Source organism: Sander lucioperca, chromosome 5, assembly GCF_008315115.2.
Source record: "Sander lucioperca isolate FBNREF2018 chromosome 5, SLUC_FBN_1.2, whole genome shotgun sequence".
NCBI classification, from domain to species: Eukaryota; Metazoa; Chordata; class Actinopteri; order Perciformes; family Percidae; genus Sander; species Sander lucioperca.
Genome location: NC_050177.1, coordinates 4046714 through 4065706, shown reverse-complemented (window position 1 = coordinate 4065706; position 18993 = coordinate 4046714). Strand labels below are relative to the sequence as shown.

At 41.3% G+C, this 18993-nt stretch overlaps 2 long non-coding RNA genes across 2 annotated transcripts; one reads left to right on the top strand and one right to left on the bottom strand.

The window, feature by feature from the left end:
* Positions 1-2973: 2973 nt before the first annotated feature.
* LOC118495072 lies at positions 2974-3719 on the top strand. The gene is made up of 2 exons (XR_004897387.1): positions 2974-3030; positions 3542-3719. It is a non-coding gene; the product is annotated as an uncharacterized LOC118495072 (long non-coding RNA).
* Positions 3720-6352: 2633 nt separating this feature from the next.
* On the bottom strand, positions 6353-18671 carry LOC116058403. The gene is made up of 3 exons (XR_004107040.2): positions 18409-18671; positions 17097-17101; positions 6353-6493 (listed from the first exon to the last, which is right to left on the bottom strand). It is a non-coding gene; the product is annotated as an uncharacterized LOC116058403 (long non-coding RNA).
* Between the last annotated feature and the right edge of the window lie 322 nt (positions 18672-18993).

Sequence of the window (18993 nt, the reverse complement as noted above, 5' to 3'; positions counted from 1 at the left end):
TGTTGTTAATTTTGATTTATATGGAGGACTTACTTTTCATGAATGGTTGGAAGAGGATGAGCAGTGAATCATTGGATGAAATGATATTTTTACAACAATCTGGAGTTAACTGTTAACTAGAATATTTTGGATCCCATCAGCTGTTTGGATCAAATTGAATTGAAAGCCTTTATTGTCATTGTACTTTACAATACGGCAAAATTAGGAGCGCTACTCCACTGGGTGCATACAATAAATACAATAAATAATCCTTACAGGACATATAAAAACAGAATAAAAACAGTAAAAGAGCAATGATCTTTTTTTTTTCTTCTTTTTTTTTCACATCAGCTGTTGGATCACATCAGCTGTTTGAATCACATCAGCTGTTTGAATCACATCAGCTGTTTAGATCACATCAGCTGTTTAGATCACATCAGCTGTTGGATCACATCAGCTGTGCCACTGACACGTCAATAATGAAGTTCGCGGACTTATAGTAGTTAAATCTATCCATGAAAAAATTTATTTCTCCGTAAATATTTTAGTTATAACCAGATTAAGGTAGCCAAGCAGTTTGGTGTTTATATATGCGGTAGTTATTACGTTTGGCAAAATTCCACGATCTCTACCGTTACAAAGCTAACGTTAGCTAAAGATGACTGGCTGACTAACGTTTATCACGGAGGGACAAATCGTCTCTGTTGCTTTTCTTTATTTTGAGAGCACATTGCCCCACAATATGAATACAGTTTGATTATAACTTTTATTTAGTTGGTAACCGTTGTTGTATAATCGCTTTATTACAAGAGAGGGTTTGATTATCACTTCAGTCATGCTTACAAACCTCGGCGCTAGCGCCTCGGTCCTAGCTACATCACTGTTGTGCCAATAATGACGTTAAATCAAACCCTCTAGTGTAATATTGCTTAATTCAGTCACGATTAATTATCATGTTTCCAACTTGTTTAGAGTGGAGCAGCAGATATTTCAACATGCTGAGAAGGGATTTCATATACTGTATCACCAAAGGTCCAGACTCAACATATAAACACAATCATTATTTGGCTTCTTACATGATTTTTCTGTAAAACTTTAAGCTTTATTCAATTTAAACCGCCCGTTTCATGTTAGGATTTAAAATGTAACTATTCTGAAATCTTTGAATGTATCCAAAGCATAGTATTCTTATTTATAACATGTCGTATTGCACAAAGTATGAACTATGGCTGAGATTGAGAAACTAATTCTTTTTTAAATCTTAAGTGAATATAAATTCTGGGTGTCTTTTTACTCCTCATTCAGTCACAATAAGTTATCATGTTACCACTTGTTTAGAAAATGGATTTTATATTCTCTATCACCAGAAGTCCAGACTTAACATTTAAACACAATCGTTATGTCTTCTTCATTACCGCCCCTCCAAAAAAGCTCTGTTAGTGTAATTTATTCATCAATTAATACTCTGATATCTTTCAACAGGAGTTAAATATAAATATATTGTTCCCTTCCTGTTGTCTCTCCAGACTGAGTGGCTGTAACCTGTCAGAGAGAAGCTGTGAAGCTCTGTCCTCAGTTCTCAGCTCCCAGTCCTCTAGTCTGAGAGAGCTGGACCTGAGTAACAACAACCTGCAGGATTCAGGAGGGAAGCTGATCTCTGTTGGACTGAAGAGTCCACACTGCACACTGGAGACTCTCAGGTCAGATCAAGTACAATAATCTTTGGAAACACAGTATTGAAAAATATTTTATTCTGATTTAGAATCACTTTATAAAGAATGGAATATGAACTGTGGCTGAGATCTAGAAATCCACTTTCCATGAGGAGTTTTCATTGTTAACTTTTGTTGTTAAATAATTAAATAGAACAGATGATTTTAAATGTGTATTCTAAATCTGGACCAAAATGTACCTGGACAACAAACAAACATAAAACAAACACATGGCTCCACCTGTTGACAGAGGGTACCTGTGTGTTGTTCTGTGTATTTGCAGTCTGTCAGGCTGTCTGATCTCAGAGGAAGGCTCTTCTTCTCTGGTCTCAGCTCTGAGCTCCAACCCCTCCCATCTGAGAGAGTTGGACCTGAGGTACAATCATCCAAGAGACTCAGGAGTGAAGCTACTGTCAGCAGGACTGAAGGATCCTCTCTGGAGACTGGACACTCTCAGGTACAAACAACAAACACAAAAGGAGATATTTATGTAGGAAGGTTTAAAGGAGATCATCTCCAGGTACTGGAACCTTCTCTGCTGGCCAAGAGATTGTCAGAATCAGAAAATTATATTTTTTATAATTGAAGGCTCATATATTCATTCCTAAAATAAATATATATATTTATTAATTTCATATATGTATCTTATATATTGTATACGCTGCAAGTTTGTTTACATTTTTAGATGTAAAGTTAATGAAAGGATGTTTTTTTTTCATATGATGAGCAGCTTTTGGTACGTTTAATGGATTTTTCAGCATTTTAGTGAAATGATTTTACTAACTATTACTATTGCTGCTCAGATTTCTTCTGACTTCTCTTTTATTTAATTCCAGTTTAGTTTGTTGTAGATGGATTTTTGTCACGACTGGTGCGAAGGCAGGCAAGGTTGGGACCCAAATGCAGTTTAAAGAGCTTTATTGCAGACAGAAAAACACTTACTTGGAGCAATAAACCAATAAATCCAGGAAATCCACGACAGGGAATACAGAAACAAAACAGAATGCACAGCAAACAAGACGAGACAATCCGAACAAGAGACAAGGGAAAACAGAGGTTAAATACACAAGGTAATGAGGGAACGAGAGGCAGGTGACACAACAGGTGGAACAAATCAGGGTGGGGCAGAACAATCAAAAAAGGCGGGAAACAAACAAAGACAGGAAGTAAGCTAGAAAAGACAAGGGAGACAAGACAGACTATCAAAATAAAACAGGAAACCAAGCAAAACAGAGAAACAAGACTGCACAATAAAACAGAACAAAATACCAAAACCCTGACAATTTTAATTTGTATGTACAAGCAGCAGAGGAATTATTAATAGCAGTAGAAGATTGTAGTAGCAATAGTAGTAGTAGTAGAAGATTGTAGCTAGCAGTAGTAGTAGTAGTAGATTGTAGCTAGCAGTAGTAGCAGTAGAAGATTGTAGCTAGCAGTAGTAGTAGTAGTAGTAGTAGTAGTAGAAGACTGTAGCTAGCAGTAGTAGTGGTAGTAGTAGACTGTAGCTAGCAGTAGTAGTAGTAGTAGTAGATTGTAGCTAGCAGTAGTAGTAGTAGTAGTAGAAGATTGTAGCTAGCAGTAGTAGCAGTAGTAGTAGTAGTAGAAGATTGTAGCTAGCAGTAGTAGTAGTAGATTGTAGCTAGTAGTAGTAGTAGTAGATTGTAGCTAGCAGTAGTAGTAGTAGTAGTAGAAGATTGTAGTTAGTTAGGTAGTAATAGTAGTAGTAGTAGTAGAAGATTGTAGCTAGTAGTAGTAGTAGTAGTAGAAGATTGTAGCTAGCAGTAGTAGTAGAAGATTGTAGCTAGCAGTAGTAGTAGAAGATTGTAGCTAGCAGTAGTAGTAGATTGTAGCTAGCAGTAGTAGTAAGTTAGGTTGATAACCTTTAAAGGCAAAAAACACAAAAAGAAATATTCATTAATTTAAGGACATTTTCAAATTAAATATATAATTTCATTGTAGTGATTGTACCCACATCATAAATAGCAATGTGATTTAACTAAGTCTAAGGATTAACTTCTCCCAGCAAAATCAAACAGACACAGATAGCCTCAAGTTTCACCTACAATATGGTTTTAATATATTAACTGAAAACTATACATTTCAAATACAATATGAAAATAAACAATTGCCAATTAGCTTGCCATCAATCATTGTTTCCCAAATATAATTATCAAATTACACAATTGGTCTCAATTCTCAACACAAATAAACTTAACTGGCAACAATTTTACACAATGTTAATTTTCCTACGTTTCCTCCAATGAGCTGAATGTGTCTGAATGAGAGTTCCCTCTTTCATGAAGGGATTTCAGTGAAATACTCTTTAACCAAACATTTCACACCACCTGTTCACACAAAGGTGCACCAGTTTAAATGTTCCCCAGGGAAACACAAGCCAATGATGGGTTCCACAATGCATGCACTTTCTGGCCCCCTGCTGGTGTTTTATCTTGCAAAGAAGTTGAAAGGGTGAATGCTTATGTTGTTTACTGTCTTTTGATGCAACAGTACTGAAGGCCCAGGTGTAAAATACACGGCCCTCCACTGCTGTAGATAAACTGCTGGTTGCTATGGACGCTGCTATCTCTGAACCCACGGATCTAGCATGTTGTTGGTATCATATGTGTTTACATGGACATGAATATTCCAGTTATGAGGATTATCCTGTTTTTGATCATATTCAGGATATGATGTCTAGGCTACATGGCACACAGAGAAATCAGGTTATTCACATCAGTCAGTCAGGCAATAGGGCATAGTGAACACAGTGGTGCCCTCCTGTAACAGAGGTCTGAGCCCATACCGTGACAGCTTTCACTTCGCCGTTACATACGCAGTCTGGGGGGCCCCCAAAACAAATTCTGCTTAGGGCCCCCAAAAGGCTCGGGCCAGCGCTGAGCTGCGATAGCAGAGGTAGCTGTTGTTAGCAGAGTTAGCTGTTGTGTTAGCAGAGTTAGCTGTTGTGTTAGCAGAGTTAGCTGTTGTTACTAGAAGTAGCTGTTGTTACTAGAGTTAGCTGTTGTGTTAGCAGGGTTAGCTGTTGTTAGCAAAGTTAGCTGTTGTGTTACCAGAGTTAGCTGTTGTGTTAGCAGAGTTAGCTGTTGTGTTAGTAGAGTTAGCTGTTGTTAAAAGTTAGCTGTTGTTAGCAGAGTTAGCTGTTGTGTTAGCAGAGTTAGCTGTTGTGTTAGCAGAGTTAGCTGTTGTTAGCAGAGTTAGCTGTTGTTAGCAGAGTTAGCTGTTGTGTTGGCAGAGTTACCTGTTGTTAGCAGAGTTAGCTCGTCTTTGTTTTCCCTTGTCTTATTATAGCTTTTCCATGGTGATTTTCTGTCTCTCTCTCTGTCTGTCTGTCCCTCTCTCTCTCTCTCTCTCTCTCTCTCTCTCTCTCTGTTTCTCTCTCTCTCTCTCTCTCTCTCTCTCTCTCTCTCTGTTTCTCTCTCTCTCTCTCTCTCTCTCTCTCTCTCTTATGATTGGACATTGTAAAAGGAAATTAAACTGGATTACATATTTTAATTGATTGACAGCCCAAATATGAATATAAATGAGTAAATTCCAGCCCTACATGTGATGAGGATGCAGCTGTGTGTGTGAGAGTGATGTAATGCCCCCCCCCCCTCCTCCTTTCAGGGTGGAGCCTGCTGGAGTCAGATGGTTGACACCAGGTCTGAGGAAGTGTAAGTCTGTTTTTAATTTCATTCATCAAACTGTGACATCACTCATCCAACCCTCTGATGTCATCATCAAAGTGCTGATTGGTCAATAACTGCAGCTGTGTTGTGTCTCCTTCTCTCCGTCAGATTCCTGTGAACTCAGACTCGACACAAACACAGTGAACAGAAAACTCAAACTGTCTGACAACAACAGGAAGGTGACATTAGTGGAGGAGGATCAGTCATATCCTGATCATCCAGAGAGGTTTGACTGCTGGTATCATCAGCTGCTGTGTAGAGATGGTCTGACTGGTCGCTGTTACTGGGAGGTTGAGAGGAGAGGAAGGGTTGATATATCAGTGAGTTACAGAGGAATCAGGAGGAGAGGAAACAGTAGAGACTGTGAGTTTGGATATAATGATCAGTCCTGGTGTCTGAGCTGCTCTGATGAGGATGATGGTTACTCTGTCTGTCACAATAAAAGAGAAACATCCATCTCCTCCTCCTCTGTCTCTGGTAGAGTAGCAGTGTATGTGGACTGTCCTGCTGGCTCTCTGTCCTTCTACACAGTCTCCTCTGACTCACTGATCCACCTCCACACCTTCAACACCACATTCACTCAGCCTCTCTATCCTGGGTTCAGGTTCAGGTCTCCTGGTTCCTCAGTGTCTCTGAGTTGTGTGGAGGACGGAGAGTCTCCTCCTGTTTCTCACTGCTGATCAGTTGAGTCTGTACTGGATCACACAAATATTTCAGGTTATTGTTATGAACTAATGAATGAACTTTGTATTAAATAATTCAGAATGATTGAACAGATTCCTGGTGAACATTGTAAACTTCTTTAAAGATGGAAGCTGTGATCATGAAATTGTAGAAATGCCGTTGACTTGTGTCATGTTTAGTTTTGACTTGTGTCTCTTTTCACAATAAAAGCATAAAGTTCCTGTGATGTGTTTGAGGTCTTTCTGTTGATCTTTAATCGAGGACTCTCTACTTGTTTGCTGTTCAGGATCTTTTTCTGATTATTTTAGTGTTACGTTTAATAACATCCAAACCATAGACTGTATATGTGGATATAATAGTAATATTTACAGTCTATGATCCAAACACTTTCTTAATGAGATGCTGCGGATGTTTAAAGGTTGATCAGCACAACTACAGGGAGGGGGCAGTTGCATTATGGGAAATGTAGTTTGGTGAAACTTGAATATCTGGATTAATTAAGAAAATCTACAACTTCTTATATTTAAATATGTAAAATTACAAATATAAGTATATACATTTTTAGTTGTTTACATATTTTATTTCTTTGGTCATGAAAGTATTTTGTAGTTTTTTTATTATTTATATACTACACACAGGGTTTAGAGAGTAGTAGATAAGGGGGACAGCAGCAGCTACACAGGGTTTAGAGAGTAGTATGTAAGGGGGACAGCAGCAGCCTCACAGGGTTTAGAGAGTAGTATGTAAGGGGGACAGCAGCTACACAGGGTTTAGAGAGTAGTATGTAAGGGGGAAATACCACATAAGGAGGTTGGTTGGGGGGGTGGAGGGGGGTCAAACAGGACTTTCACCCAGGAGACCGGGGATCGTGTCCCGCGTGTTTCCTAAAGTCTCTTTCGTCTTTAACCGTCCCGTTCTTCCCGCCTGTCACAGAAACGTACGCCCACCCACGACCTTTTCCTGATCTCAACCGTCCCGTTGGTCACGCGTGTCACGGACCTTTTCCTGAACATGAAGCGTCAAAAGGGACGCCAATAGTCCCGACCAAGCGTGGTTACATAAAGCTCATTATGTGACCCAATAGGAGACTTTAGCGTCAATAACGACGACAAAGATACCTGACCAAGCGTCCGTATTTTACCAGACAGGAGTGAGAATGTGTTGAGATGTCCTAACTTACCTGGAGTCCCTAAATATACACCGAGGGGCATGTTTTCTGCATCTGACAGTTTGGACCAGTGAAGTGACTGAACAAGCAAGTTGTTATTTATTTATTTTCCTTTTTACTCTTTCTTAAATTTAGTTTGCTGTATTTCTTTGTGTGTTTTCTGGAACCAGTCTTATGTGTCAATGTGATTTTTAGCCTCTTTTTATTATGTATCTATTTGCAGCCCTAGCAAATGTTCCATCGCCTGTTCCGGTTCCTGTTTATAAATGTATGTTTCAATGTTTGGTAAATGTTTTTGAATGAATATTTTTATATTTTGAGTCAATTTTTCATCTCCATTTCTTTTTAGTATCTACTATGGAAACCCAATGTCTAAAACAACATAGTCCCCATGAAGTCAGCATGGAGATGTGTGTTCTTCAGACATATTTCCAGCTGTGCTAGTGATGTGACCTCTCTGGTAACCTTTGAACTGACTCCTAGGTGACTCAGGAGTCAGGATGGACGGGGTATTTGGAGGTATTTTATTCTGCAACGGGGCACAACCATTCAGTTCAGGGAGATAAACAGACGGCTCGCTTCCACCACATCATGAAAATCATACTTTGCTGTAGGTCACTTTGTTGGATTCAAAAAGTTCAAATTGCAGACTTCAGTTTGTGCTCATGTTGTAATCTTATAATAAAATAACATTTACATTGAAATAAAATAGATTAAAAAGACTGTGTAGCTTTTACAATAATGCCACAACAACAATGTCCAACAGTTAAAAACTAGAACAGATTCTTCAGACTAGAATAAATCAGATGATCCCGTGCTTTACATGACCGTAGTTTATTAGAGGGAATAATTAATATATCGTCCTCTGCTGCCACCCTCAGGAATGATAGAGCAACAGCAGGCTAACTGCTCTAACCAAGTCAACAAAAACTAATACCTGCTTTATACATGATATAACTATACACTAGTTCACATATTTAAACATATAATGATATGTAGAAATAATAATGACTAAAAACTAAAGTAACACCCAATGTGAATACGATTTTCTTTAGGCTACTCAAACGAGGTGCAAAGGAGATCTGTGCTTGATTAGTGTGGCCTGACCTTCTTTACTGATTGGGTGATTACAGTTTAAATCTATTGGCTGTGAAAACCCCAGGGAGGAGTTGATTATCAAAACACCACCATGGGTCCGTTTCAGGAAGAAGGTTTACCAAACTCTGAGTCTAACCCTGAACTCTGAGTAGATTTACCCTGAGATGGAAACTCTGTTAAAAAAACAACACAGCAGCTGCTGCAAAAGAGAGAGAATTTGTGTGGGAGAAAATTGCTGCTAGAGTAAATGTGTGTATTCCAGTATAGTGTATATCATATTTAATCATAAGTATAGCCTAATATTACTGGTGAAATGGTATTTAACCTATAATCTATTTCATTTAGGTGCAATCCTGCGGACGAAAAAGTCCTAGTCCTACTAATCCCATTCTGAGGCTGCAGCACAATCATTAACAACTAATATGATCCGCATCCCCAATGTTGTAAAGAAAACTGCCGTTTGCAAAAAACCTTAATGCGACACAAAGAATGTGCTGGGATGTAGAGCATGTCCACGATGGGTGACATTAGTGATATGAGGATGATGAGGTTATGTAGCCTCGAGCATAAGATGGGTGGTGTTAGTGATATGAAGATGATAAGGTTATGTAGTCTAGAGCATAAGATGGGTGATGGTAGTGATATGAGGATCTGATATCTGGGAAGAAAACACATACCACTCAAATAGGAAGTTATCTGGAAATGAAAATACATCTATAGTCGGGCCTCAATATCATGTCCAGACGTATGTTTAACTCCCTGAGAAGTCATACAGCTTCTTCATCATCTCCAGACGCATTTTTAACTCCCTGAGAAGTCATACAGCTTCTTCATCCTCTCCAGATGCATGTTTAACTCCCTGAGAACTCATCCAGCTTCTTCATCAACGGGATCCTCGACTAAAGGACATCCCATGTTAAAGGAAACACCTTTAGTCTATAACGTTACCTAACTGAGTTAATGAAACAATCCTATTTTATTCATGCAGACGATAGAACTGGTCTAAAATACGCCAGATACAGACTGAATGAATGAATGAATGAATGAATGACTGAATGAATGAATGAATGAGGAAATGAGTGAGAACAAACCTTGAGTTTCTCTCAGTCTCCTCCCTCTGACACAGCGTCCGTATGGTCCGTACCATAGTAACTGACTCTGAGGTGAAGTTACCATAGTAACTGACTCTGAGGTGAAGTTACCATAGTAACTGAATCTGAGGTGAAGTTACCATAGTAACTGACTCTGTGGTGAAGTTACCATAGTAATTGACTCTGAGGTGGAGTTACCATAGTAACTGACTTAAAGGTTAAGTTATAATGTATAATAGGGCCCTGGTGTTAACCTGCTGTTTATCTGTTGTTTATCTGTGGTTTACCTGTGGTCCTTTTCAGAAAGTAGGTTTAGTGGAAACTCTGAGTTAGTTAACCCTGAGATGAGGTAACTCTGAGTTAGTTAACCCTGAGATGAGGGTAACTCTGAGTTATTTAACCCTGAGATGAGGGTAACTCTGAGTTAGTTAACCCTGAGATGAGGGAACTCTGAGTTAGTTAACCCTGAGATGAGGGTAACTCTGAGTTAGATAACCCTGAGATGAGGGTAACTCTTAGTTAGTTAACCCTGAGATGAGAGAAACTCTGAGTTAGTTAACCCTGAGATGAGAGGAACTCTGAGTTAGTTAACCCTGAGATGAGGGTAACTCTGAGTTAGTTAACCCTGAGATGAGGGTAACTCTGAGTTAGTTATCCCTGAGATGAGGGAACTCTGAGTTAGTTAACCCTGAGATGAGGGAACTCTGAGTTAGTTAACCCTGAGATGAGGAAACTCTGAGTTAGTTAACCCTGAGATGATGGAACTCTGAGTTAGTTAACCCTGAGATGATGGAAACTTTCTGTTTCAGAAAGAGAGGTGAGCAGGTTTTCTTCAAGAAGGTTTCTTCTCTCTCATTTCCTCATTCATTCAGTCAGCCTGTATCAGGCGTATTTTAATGTAGTTTGTTATCTGCATAAATAAAAACTTAATTAATAAAACATATTGTTAGACAGATTTTAAAACGTTTTTTTCTCAAACATGTCATGTCCTTTAGTCGACGATCCCGTTGATGAAGAAGCTGTATTACTTCACAGAGAGTTTACGTCAGTAGATGATATTTCATTTCCACATTTGTTCACAGTCCATCAGATATGTAGATACCTTATCATCCTCATATCACTAACATCCACCATCGTGGACATGCTTTAACATCCCAGCAGATTGTTTGTGTCGCATTACGTTTTGAGCAAACGGCAGTTTTCTTTATAACAGTGTAGCAGATCATACTGTAATAGTGAAGCCACTGTAGACGTCAGAAGAGTGTGACTCGCTCTGAAACGTTTTTTAAACGTTTTTTGAATTGTTCCCTGGACACAAACCAGTGAGAGCCATTAAAAGAAATAAATGATTATACATTATAGTTCTGTTAATGATCATGGTGCTACAGCCTCAGAATGGGATATAGTAGTAGGCCTAGCTTACTTTTTCGCCTGCAGGATTGCACCCAAATGAAATTATAGGTGTAATACAATTCCAGTTTTCACCAGTAATATTATAAGTTAACTGTGATTAAATATGAAATTAATACACTGTTAATGCTTATGCATTGACTCAAGCAGCAATTTTCTCCCACACCAATTCTCTCTCTGTTGCAGCAGCAGCCGCTGTCTTGCTTTTTTAACGAAACACATGTTCAAACTCGCTGTATGTGTCCATGAGTATTTCCGCCGACCTGTTTGTTTGTGGTTGTTACCATGGTGAATCGTAGTATCATGGCTCCATTCATGCTGCCTTTTTATTGTGGTGGTGAACATACTCTGAGTTGATTGAACCACCTCATATCAGCTGTTCTGAAACTGAAAACTCAGAGTTTCCATCTCAGGGTAAATCAACTCAGAGATCAGGGTCAGACTCAGAGTTTGGTAAACCTCCTTCCTGAAATGGACCCCTGCTGTTTACCTGCTGTTTGTTGTTTATCTGCTGTTTATCTGTTGTTTAACTGCTGTTTACCTGTTGAGCTGTTGTTTATCTGTTGTTTACCTGTTGTTTAGCTGCTGTTTAGCTGCTGTTTATCTGTTGTTTAGCTATTGTTTAGCTGTTGTTTAGCTATTGTTTAGCTGTTGTTTATCTGTTGTTTAGCCGCTGTTTACCTGGGGTATGTTTGAAACGCAGCCAACGTGCTAACGCACATTTAACGGTATCACCCAGACGTGCCGTTCACCGGGGTGAGAAAAAGAAAAGCCCGGAGCCCAACTCTTTATTCCCGCTGACACTCGGTTGAAATTCTCGAGCAGCCAGACCTACGTCACACATTCGTCCAATCAGCTGCCGGTCAACAGCCCGCAGGATTGCACCTGAATGAAATAAATTATAGGTTCAACACCATTTCTCTAGTAATATTAGGCTATACTTATGATTAAATATGATATACACTATATTGGAATATACGCATTTACTCTAGCAGCAATTTTCTCCCACGCAAATTCTCTCTCTTTTACAGCAGCCGCTGTTGTTTTTTTAACTCGCTGTATGTGCGCATGAGTATTTCCGCCGACCCGTTTGTGGTTGTTACCATGGTGAATTATAGTATCATGGCTCCATTCATGCTGCCTTGAAGGAAGACTCGTTCAGGAGTGGGGACAAAGACAGATTTAAAGAGCCAATGTACAAATTTAGCAAGGCAGTGAAGGAGGCTAAACATCGGTACTCTGAGAAGCTCCAACGCCAGTTCTCAGCTAATGACTCTGCGACTATCTGGAAAGGACTTAGGCAGATCACCAACTACAAGCCTAAAACCCCCCACTCCTTCAATGACCGACACCTAGCCAACGACCTGAACGAGATCTACTGTCGATTTGAAAGACAAAAGGACAGTCCTGACACCATCCCCCACAACACCTCCCTACAGCTACAGCCACTGTGCATCATCTCCACCTCGCCCACCTCAGTGATGACCCTCTCCATTCACGAGAGGGACGTCAACAGACTCTTTAGGAGACAGAATCCCAGGAAAGCTGCTGGACCGGATGCTGTCTCCCCATCCAGCTTGAAGCACTGCACTGACCAGCTGTCTCCAGTGTTCACAGACATTTTTAACACCTCACTGGAGACATGTCACGTGCCAGCCTGCTTCAAGACCTCAACCATAATCCTTGTCCCCAAGAAGCCAAGGACCACAGGACTTAATGACTTCAGACCCGTCGCCCTGACCTCTGTGGTTATGAAGTCCTTTGAGCGCCTTGTGCTTTCACACCTCAAAGCCATCACCGACCCCCTCCTGGACCCCCTGCAGTTTGCCTACAGAGCCAATAGGTCTGTAGATGATGCAGTCAACCTGGCCCTCCACTACATCCTCCGGCACCTGGACTCCGCAGGAACCTACGCCAGGATCCTGTTTGTGGACTTCAGCTCTGCCTTCAATACCATCATCCCGGCTCTGCTTCAGGAGAAGCTCTCCCAGCTAGGCATGCCTGACTCCACCTGCAGGTGGATCACTGACTTCCTGTCTGACAGGAAGCAGCATGTGAAGCTGGGGAAACAGACCATCAGCACCGGATTCCCCCAGGGCTGCGTTCTTTCTCCTCTGCTCTTCTCCCTGTACACCAACAGCTGCACCTCCAGTCACCAGTCCGTCAAGCTTCTGAAGTTTGCGGATGACACCTCCCTCATCGGACTCATCTCTGATGGAGACGAGTCCGCCTACAGGTGGGAGGCTGACCACCTGGTGACCTGGTGCAAGCAAAACAATCTAGAGCTCAATGCTCTAAAGACAGTGGAGATGGTTGTTGACTTCAGAAAGAACCCAGCCCCACCTGCCCCCATCACCCTCTGTGGCTCCACAATCGACACTGTGGAGTCTTTCCGCTTTCTACCATCTCGCAGGACCTCAAGTGGGAGCTGAACATCAGCTCCCTCTACAAGAAAGCATAACAGAGGATGTACTTCCTGCGGCAGCTGAAGAAATTCAACCTGCCAAAGACAATGATGGTGCACTTCTACACAGCCATCATTGAGTCCATCCTCACATCCTCCATCACCATCTGGTACGCTGCTGCCACTGCCAAGAACAAGGGCAGGCTGCAGCGTGTCATTCGGTCAGCTGAGAAGGTGATTGGCTGCAATCTGCCGCCGCTCCAGGACCTATACGCCACCAGGACTCTGAAGCGTGCTGGAAAGATTGTGGCTGACCCCTCCCACCCCGGACACAAGCTCTTTGAGACACTCCCCTCTGGCAGGAGGATGAGGTCCATCAGGACCAAAACCTCACGTCACATAAACAGTTTTTTCCCCTCCGCCACTAGCCTTCTAAACAAGGCCCGGAACCCACCCTGACTCTCTCCACACCCCACCTCTGGCTCCTCATGCCACTGTACCTACTCTGCTGTAGCGTCCCTTTTCACTACTGTCTAACTTATTTTACTATTTATTTAAATTTATTTTATCGTTATTAATACGTACTGTGTATAAGTTTATACTTATATTCTTTATATCTTTTTATCCTTCTTATATTTGTATGTGTGACATGCTCCAACAACACCATGACAAATTCCTTGCATGTGCAACGTACTTGGCAATAAAGCCCTTTCTGATTCTGATTCTGATTCTGATTCTGATTTTTATTGTGGAGGTGCACGCACATGAACCTACTCTGAGTTGATTGAACCAACTCATATCAGCTGTTCTGAAACCAAAAACTCAGAGTTTCCATCTCAGGGTAAATCAACTCAGACATCAGGGTTACACTCAGTTTGTTAAACCTCCTTCCTGAAATAGGGCCCTGGTTACCAGAGGAGTCACACACGCTGACCGCCAGGGGGGAGGAGTCAGACACGCTGACTGCCAGGTTCAGTACATTTGAGACCTTGTACTGTTTTTTAACTTCAAGCCTTCCAAGATTTAAAATACTGGAGGAGGAACAGGAAATCATGCAAATGGAAAGAACCGTTCTTACGTTGAAAAGCCTTTTTGACACAAGGTGGGCCTCCAGGAAGCAGGCCACAGAAGCCGTGATACAGAGCCTCCCAGCAATCCTCCAAGCCCTGAACCGTATCCAACACCACCACAACAGCACACCAAGATGGCCTCTGAAGCTGATGGCCTGCTGTCAGAACTCAGCACATTTGAATTCATGTTCATGTTGGTGTTTTGGAACGATTTGTTGAAGAGGACATACATCCTGTCGAATTACCTTCAAAAAGAGTCTCTGGATGTCAACACTGCTGTGGATCCTATTGACAGATCTGTGGCTCAGATCAGAGAGTTAGGCACAGAGGAGGCCTTTGACAGCATGGAGAACACAGCAAGAAGTCTGGCCAGAGAAAGTGACGCAGCCACTGAGTTTACGGAGCAGAGGATTTGCAAGAGAAAAAGGCATTTTGACGAGGACACAGAGGATGACCAGATCAAGGACAGCAGACGTTGCTTCAAAGCGGATATTTATTTTTACATTCTGGATGTTTTTGTGGGGCAGTTTGAAAGTCGATTTTCAGACTTCAAAACAATGGCCAAACAGTTTGCAGTACTCTGCCCAAAGCGGTTTGAGCACCCTGATGCTGAGGAGAAAATGCTTGAGCTGGCCCGTTTCTACTCAGAAGACATGCCCGAGTCAGAAGACATGCCCGAGCCAGAAGACGCAGTGGAGGAGTTTCCTCTTTTCGTGCATTGTATTCTGAGTTAAACATGGATCTCACCACCGACGCCGTCCTGCCATTCCTCATTGCCAATGACATGGATAGAGCCTACCCACACCTGACCATTCTACACAGGATTTATAAAACCCTTCCTATCAGCCAGCGCCCAATGAAGGTTCAGCCGTCTGCGGCTCATTTAGACATACTTGCGTTCGTGCATGGATGAGGCCAGGCTGTCAAATCTCACCTGGCCGTGTGTGGAGCAGGACATACATATCGACAAGGACAAAGTGGTTGGCAGATTTGCCACCATGAAGGAGAGGAGGATGAAGATTTAATAAGGGACCATGATATGTATATAGTTTTGTTAGATGTATTTGTTCTTGAGGATCTTTAAGCAGACAACAAAATGGTAAGAAAAAAAGTCGTCTAAGAATTTATATTTTAGCTATGAATAAGTCACTCAGAATGTTATAAATCAGTTTTACTCAAAGTGAACGTGTTCAAGTATAATAGTGCCATGTCAGTTATATATTGTGGCACTGCTTGAGCTCACTTGGCCTGTTCAGCACCATCGCTGTCCATCAGCTGTTGCTGTCCGTGGTGCTGAAACAGGTTTACTTGACTGGCAAACTGCTTTCTTTGTTTGTTTTGTCAATACAAACTTGTCAAAACATTTGGCTTTTCTTTGTTTTATTTGACATATAGGCTTACTTGGCTCAACAAGTGACACATTATAACATGCATCAGATAATTTCCCATTTTTATTTAACGGTTTTAATTTTAAAAGGACTTGGTAGAGGGCCCCATGATGAAGCTCCACTCCCACTGTACTGAGAGTGTAGCTCCGCCCCTGTGTGCCTGGGTGTGTGTCTGTGTGTCAATGTCTGTGTGTGTGTGTGTGTGTGTGTGTGTGTGTGTGTGTGTGTGTGTGTGTGTGTGTGTGTGTCAGTGTCTGTGTGTGTGTGTGTGTGTGTGTGTGTGTGTGTGTGTGTGTGTGTGTTTGTGTGCATGGCAAGTTGTCTGTCTCCGTCTGGTCTGCTTAGTTTGCTGTTTGCTATTGCGCTATTTATCTGTACATACTGTCAAGATGTTTCTGTTTTACTCGTTTATGATCGCCAAACACTTCTCAACATTCGAATATGATTTACAGAACCTAATACCCGCTCTCTCAGACGTGCCTGCAGAAAAGCTGAGAGAAAGTGGAGAAAGGACAGACTCCAAGTGTCATTTCAAATTTTAAAGGACACATTACATAAATACCAGGGAGCAGTTAAATCTGCAAAACTCATTTTTTATCTCACCTGGTTGCTAGTAACACCCAGAAGCCTCAGGTTCTCTTTAAAGTGTTTAACTCTCGTATTAACCCTTGTGAAACTGACTGTGCTTTGTCAAACTTCCTGAAACACTTCATAGATAAAATTGCTGGCCTGAGCTTTTCATCCCCTGCTTTTACCAGTGACCCTCTGTTCCTCCTTTATGCCCAGCTGTCTTCCAGCAGTTTGAGCCAGTTACATTACACGTTCCCTCGGACGTAGTCAAGCAGCTTCGCCCTGCAAACTGCCTGCTGGACAGTATCCCTGCCCGCTTACTCAAAGACATCTTTAACACTGTTGGGTCCAGTATTTTATCCTTGGTTAACGCATCTCTCAGCTCAGGGTGTGCAACCACTTTTGAAAAAGTAAAATCTGGATCCTTCAGTTTTGTCTAATTTTAGACCTATTTCTAACCTTCCCTTTTTTATCTAAAGGGAGAGAAGGTTGTTTTTAATCAACTACAATCATTTTTAGATAAGAAAAGTTCCAGTCTGGTTTTAAGCCCCGCCACAGTACTGAAACTGCCCTTCTAAGAGTCTATAACGACCTTCTCTTAGTGGTTGACTCAGGAAACTCCGCTGTTTTAGTGCTTTCAGATTTGACTGCTGCCTTTGACACTGTCAACCACTCTATCCTCTTATCCCGACTCAAACAAAGTGTTGGCATTACGGGCATAGCCCTAAAATGGTTTGAATCCTACTTGACAGATAGGAGTTTTGCTGTCCACCTTGGTAATTGCTCTTCATCTGCCCCTCTTTCTTGTGGGGTCCCCCAAGGCTCCATTTTGGGACCCATGCTCTTTTCTCTGTACATGCTGCCCTTGGGGTCCATTTAAAAAAAAAAAAACATAACTTTTCTTTCCATTGTTTTGCAGACGATGTACAAATCTATTTGCCTGTAAAAAACAACGATAAGGACACTATCCAGCCTTTGTTGAACTGCTTGAGTGATCTCAAAATTTTGTTGGATCAGAATTTTCTCTCTCAAAGATAATAAGACTGAAATTGTTGTGTTTGGTCGCGCTGTACATTTTAGTGCCTGTGTTGATGCTCTTGGTACTTTAGGTTCCCATACTCATCCTTTTACCAAGAATCTGGGTGTGATTTTTGACAGTGCTTTTAAATTTGACGAACAGATTAGTTCTGTTGTTTTAAACCAGCTTCTTCCAGCTGAGACTCTTGGCTAAGGTCAAGCCCTACCTGCTACGCAAAGACTTTGAAAGAGTCATACATGCATTTATTACGTCCCGTTTAGATTACTGTAACTCTCTGTATGTTGGATGGATCAGTCATCCCTTCGTTGGTTACAGTTAGTCCAGAACGCAGCAGCTCAGCTTTTAACCGGGACTAAAAACCGCAACCACATCACACCGGTTTGGCCTCGCTCCCCTGGCTTCATGTTTGTTTCAGGATTTAATTTAAAATTGTATTAATTGTCTTTAACATCTTAAATGGGTTGTTGCCTTCTTATTTATCAGAGCTCTTACATGTCCACACACCTGTCAAAGCACTGAGGTCGTCCAATCAGATGCTCCTCGATGTGCCCAGATCCAGGTTAAAAACCAAAGGTGACGGAGCCTTTTCATTGGCTGCTCCAAACCTCTGGAATAGTTTACTTATTCATATAAGAACAGCTCGAACCGTTGAAACGTTCAAGTCCATGCTTAAGACCCATTACTATTCATTGGCTTTCGATTCAAGTTGAGCTTTGATATCTTGACTTTTTTATTTTTCTACTGTTACTTATTTTGTATTGTATATTGTGCTTTGTTTGTGTTTATTATCTCTTTGATTTTTGGAGCTTGTTAAGCACTTTGGTCAACTATGGTTGTTTTTAAACGTGCTATATGAACAAAATTTAACTGAACTGAAATTTGAAGATACTCAAAGAAAACGACATCAGAATGAGCAGAAATACCAACGGAGAGTTCAGCTTTAGAGAGATAAGGCTCAATGATTTTGGTTAATGTGGTGATGTCTCAGGGTGTCTGGGAGGACACACGCGCACACACACACACACACACACACACACACACAGACACACACACACACACACACACACACACACACACACACACACACAGACACACACACGCACACACACACACAGACACACACACACACACACACACACACACACACACACACAACTATAGAGAAGTAGCTCATAAAACCACACTTCATGACAGATGAACTGTCCCTGACCCTTTAAGATAAAACTTATCAGCTGCCTGAGAAAGCTCCACACTTTATATTACATCATCTGAGACAGACCAGGAAACCAGTTAGTTCCTGTTGAGTTGTCAGAGAGAAGAGACGCACCCACAGACAGACGGTAAGATTTACCTTTTATTACAAAGCTGTGACTTTAACTGAGGGAGAATATTTACAGGAAGGAGCTCTGAAGTACTGAAAAAGTGAAATACTTTAACTGAGGGAGGATAGTTACAGGAAGGAGCTCTGAAGTACTGAAGAAGTGAAATACTTTAACACGGGAGAAATTTACCTTCTGGGCTTTCTGCCAGAAATCTCTCAGGTTTAGACAACAACACTACTTACTGCGGCGGCCTTAAGCATCTGCGGGCCTGTTTCAATAACTAATATGGGGCCCTACCCACATAAAACATGAACATAACAGAGCAGAAAAAGCTTGTAGGATTCCTGTTGGTTTGCATCAATGGTATATTAT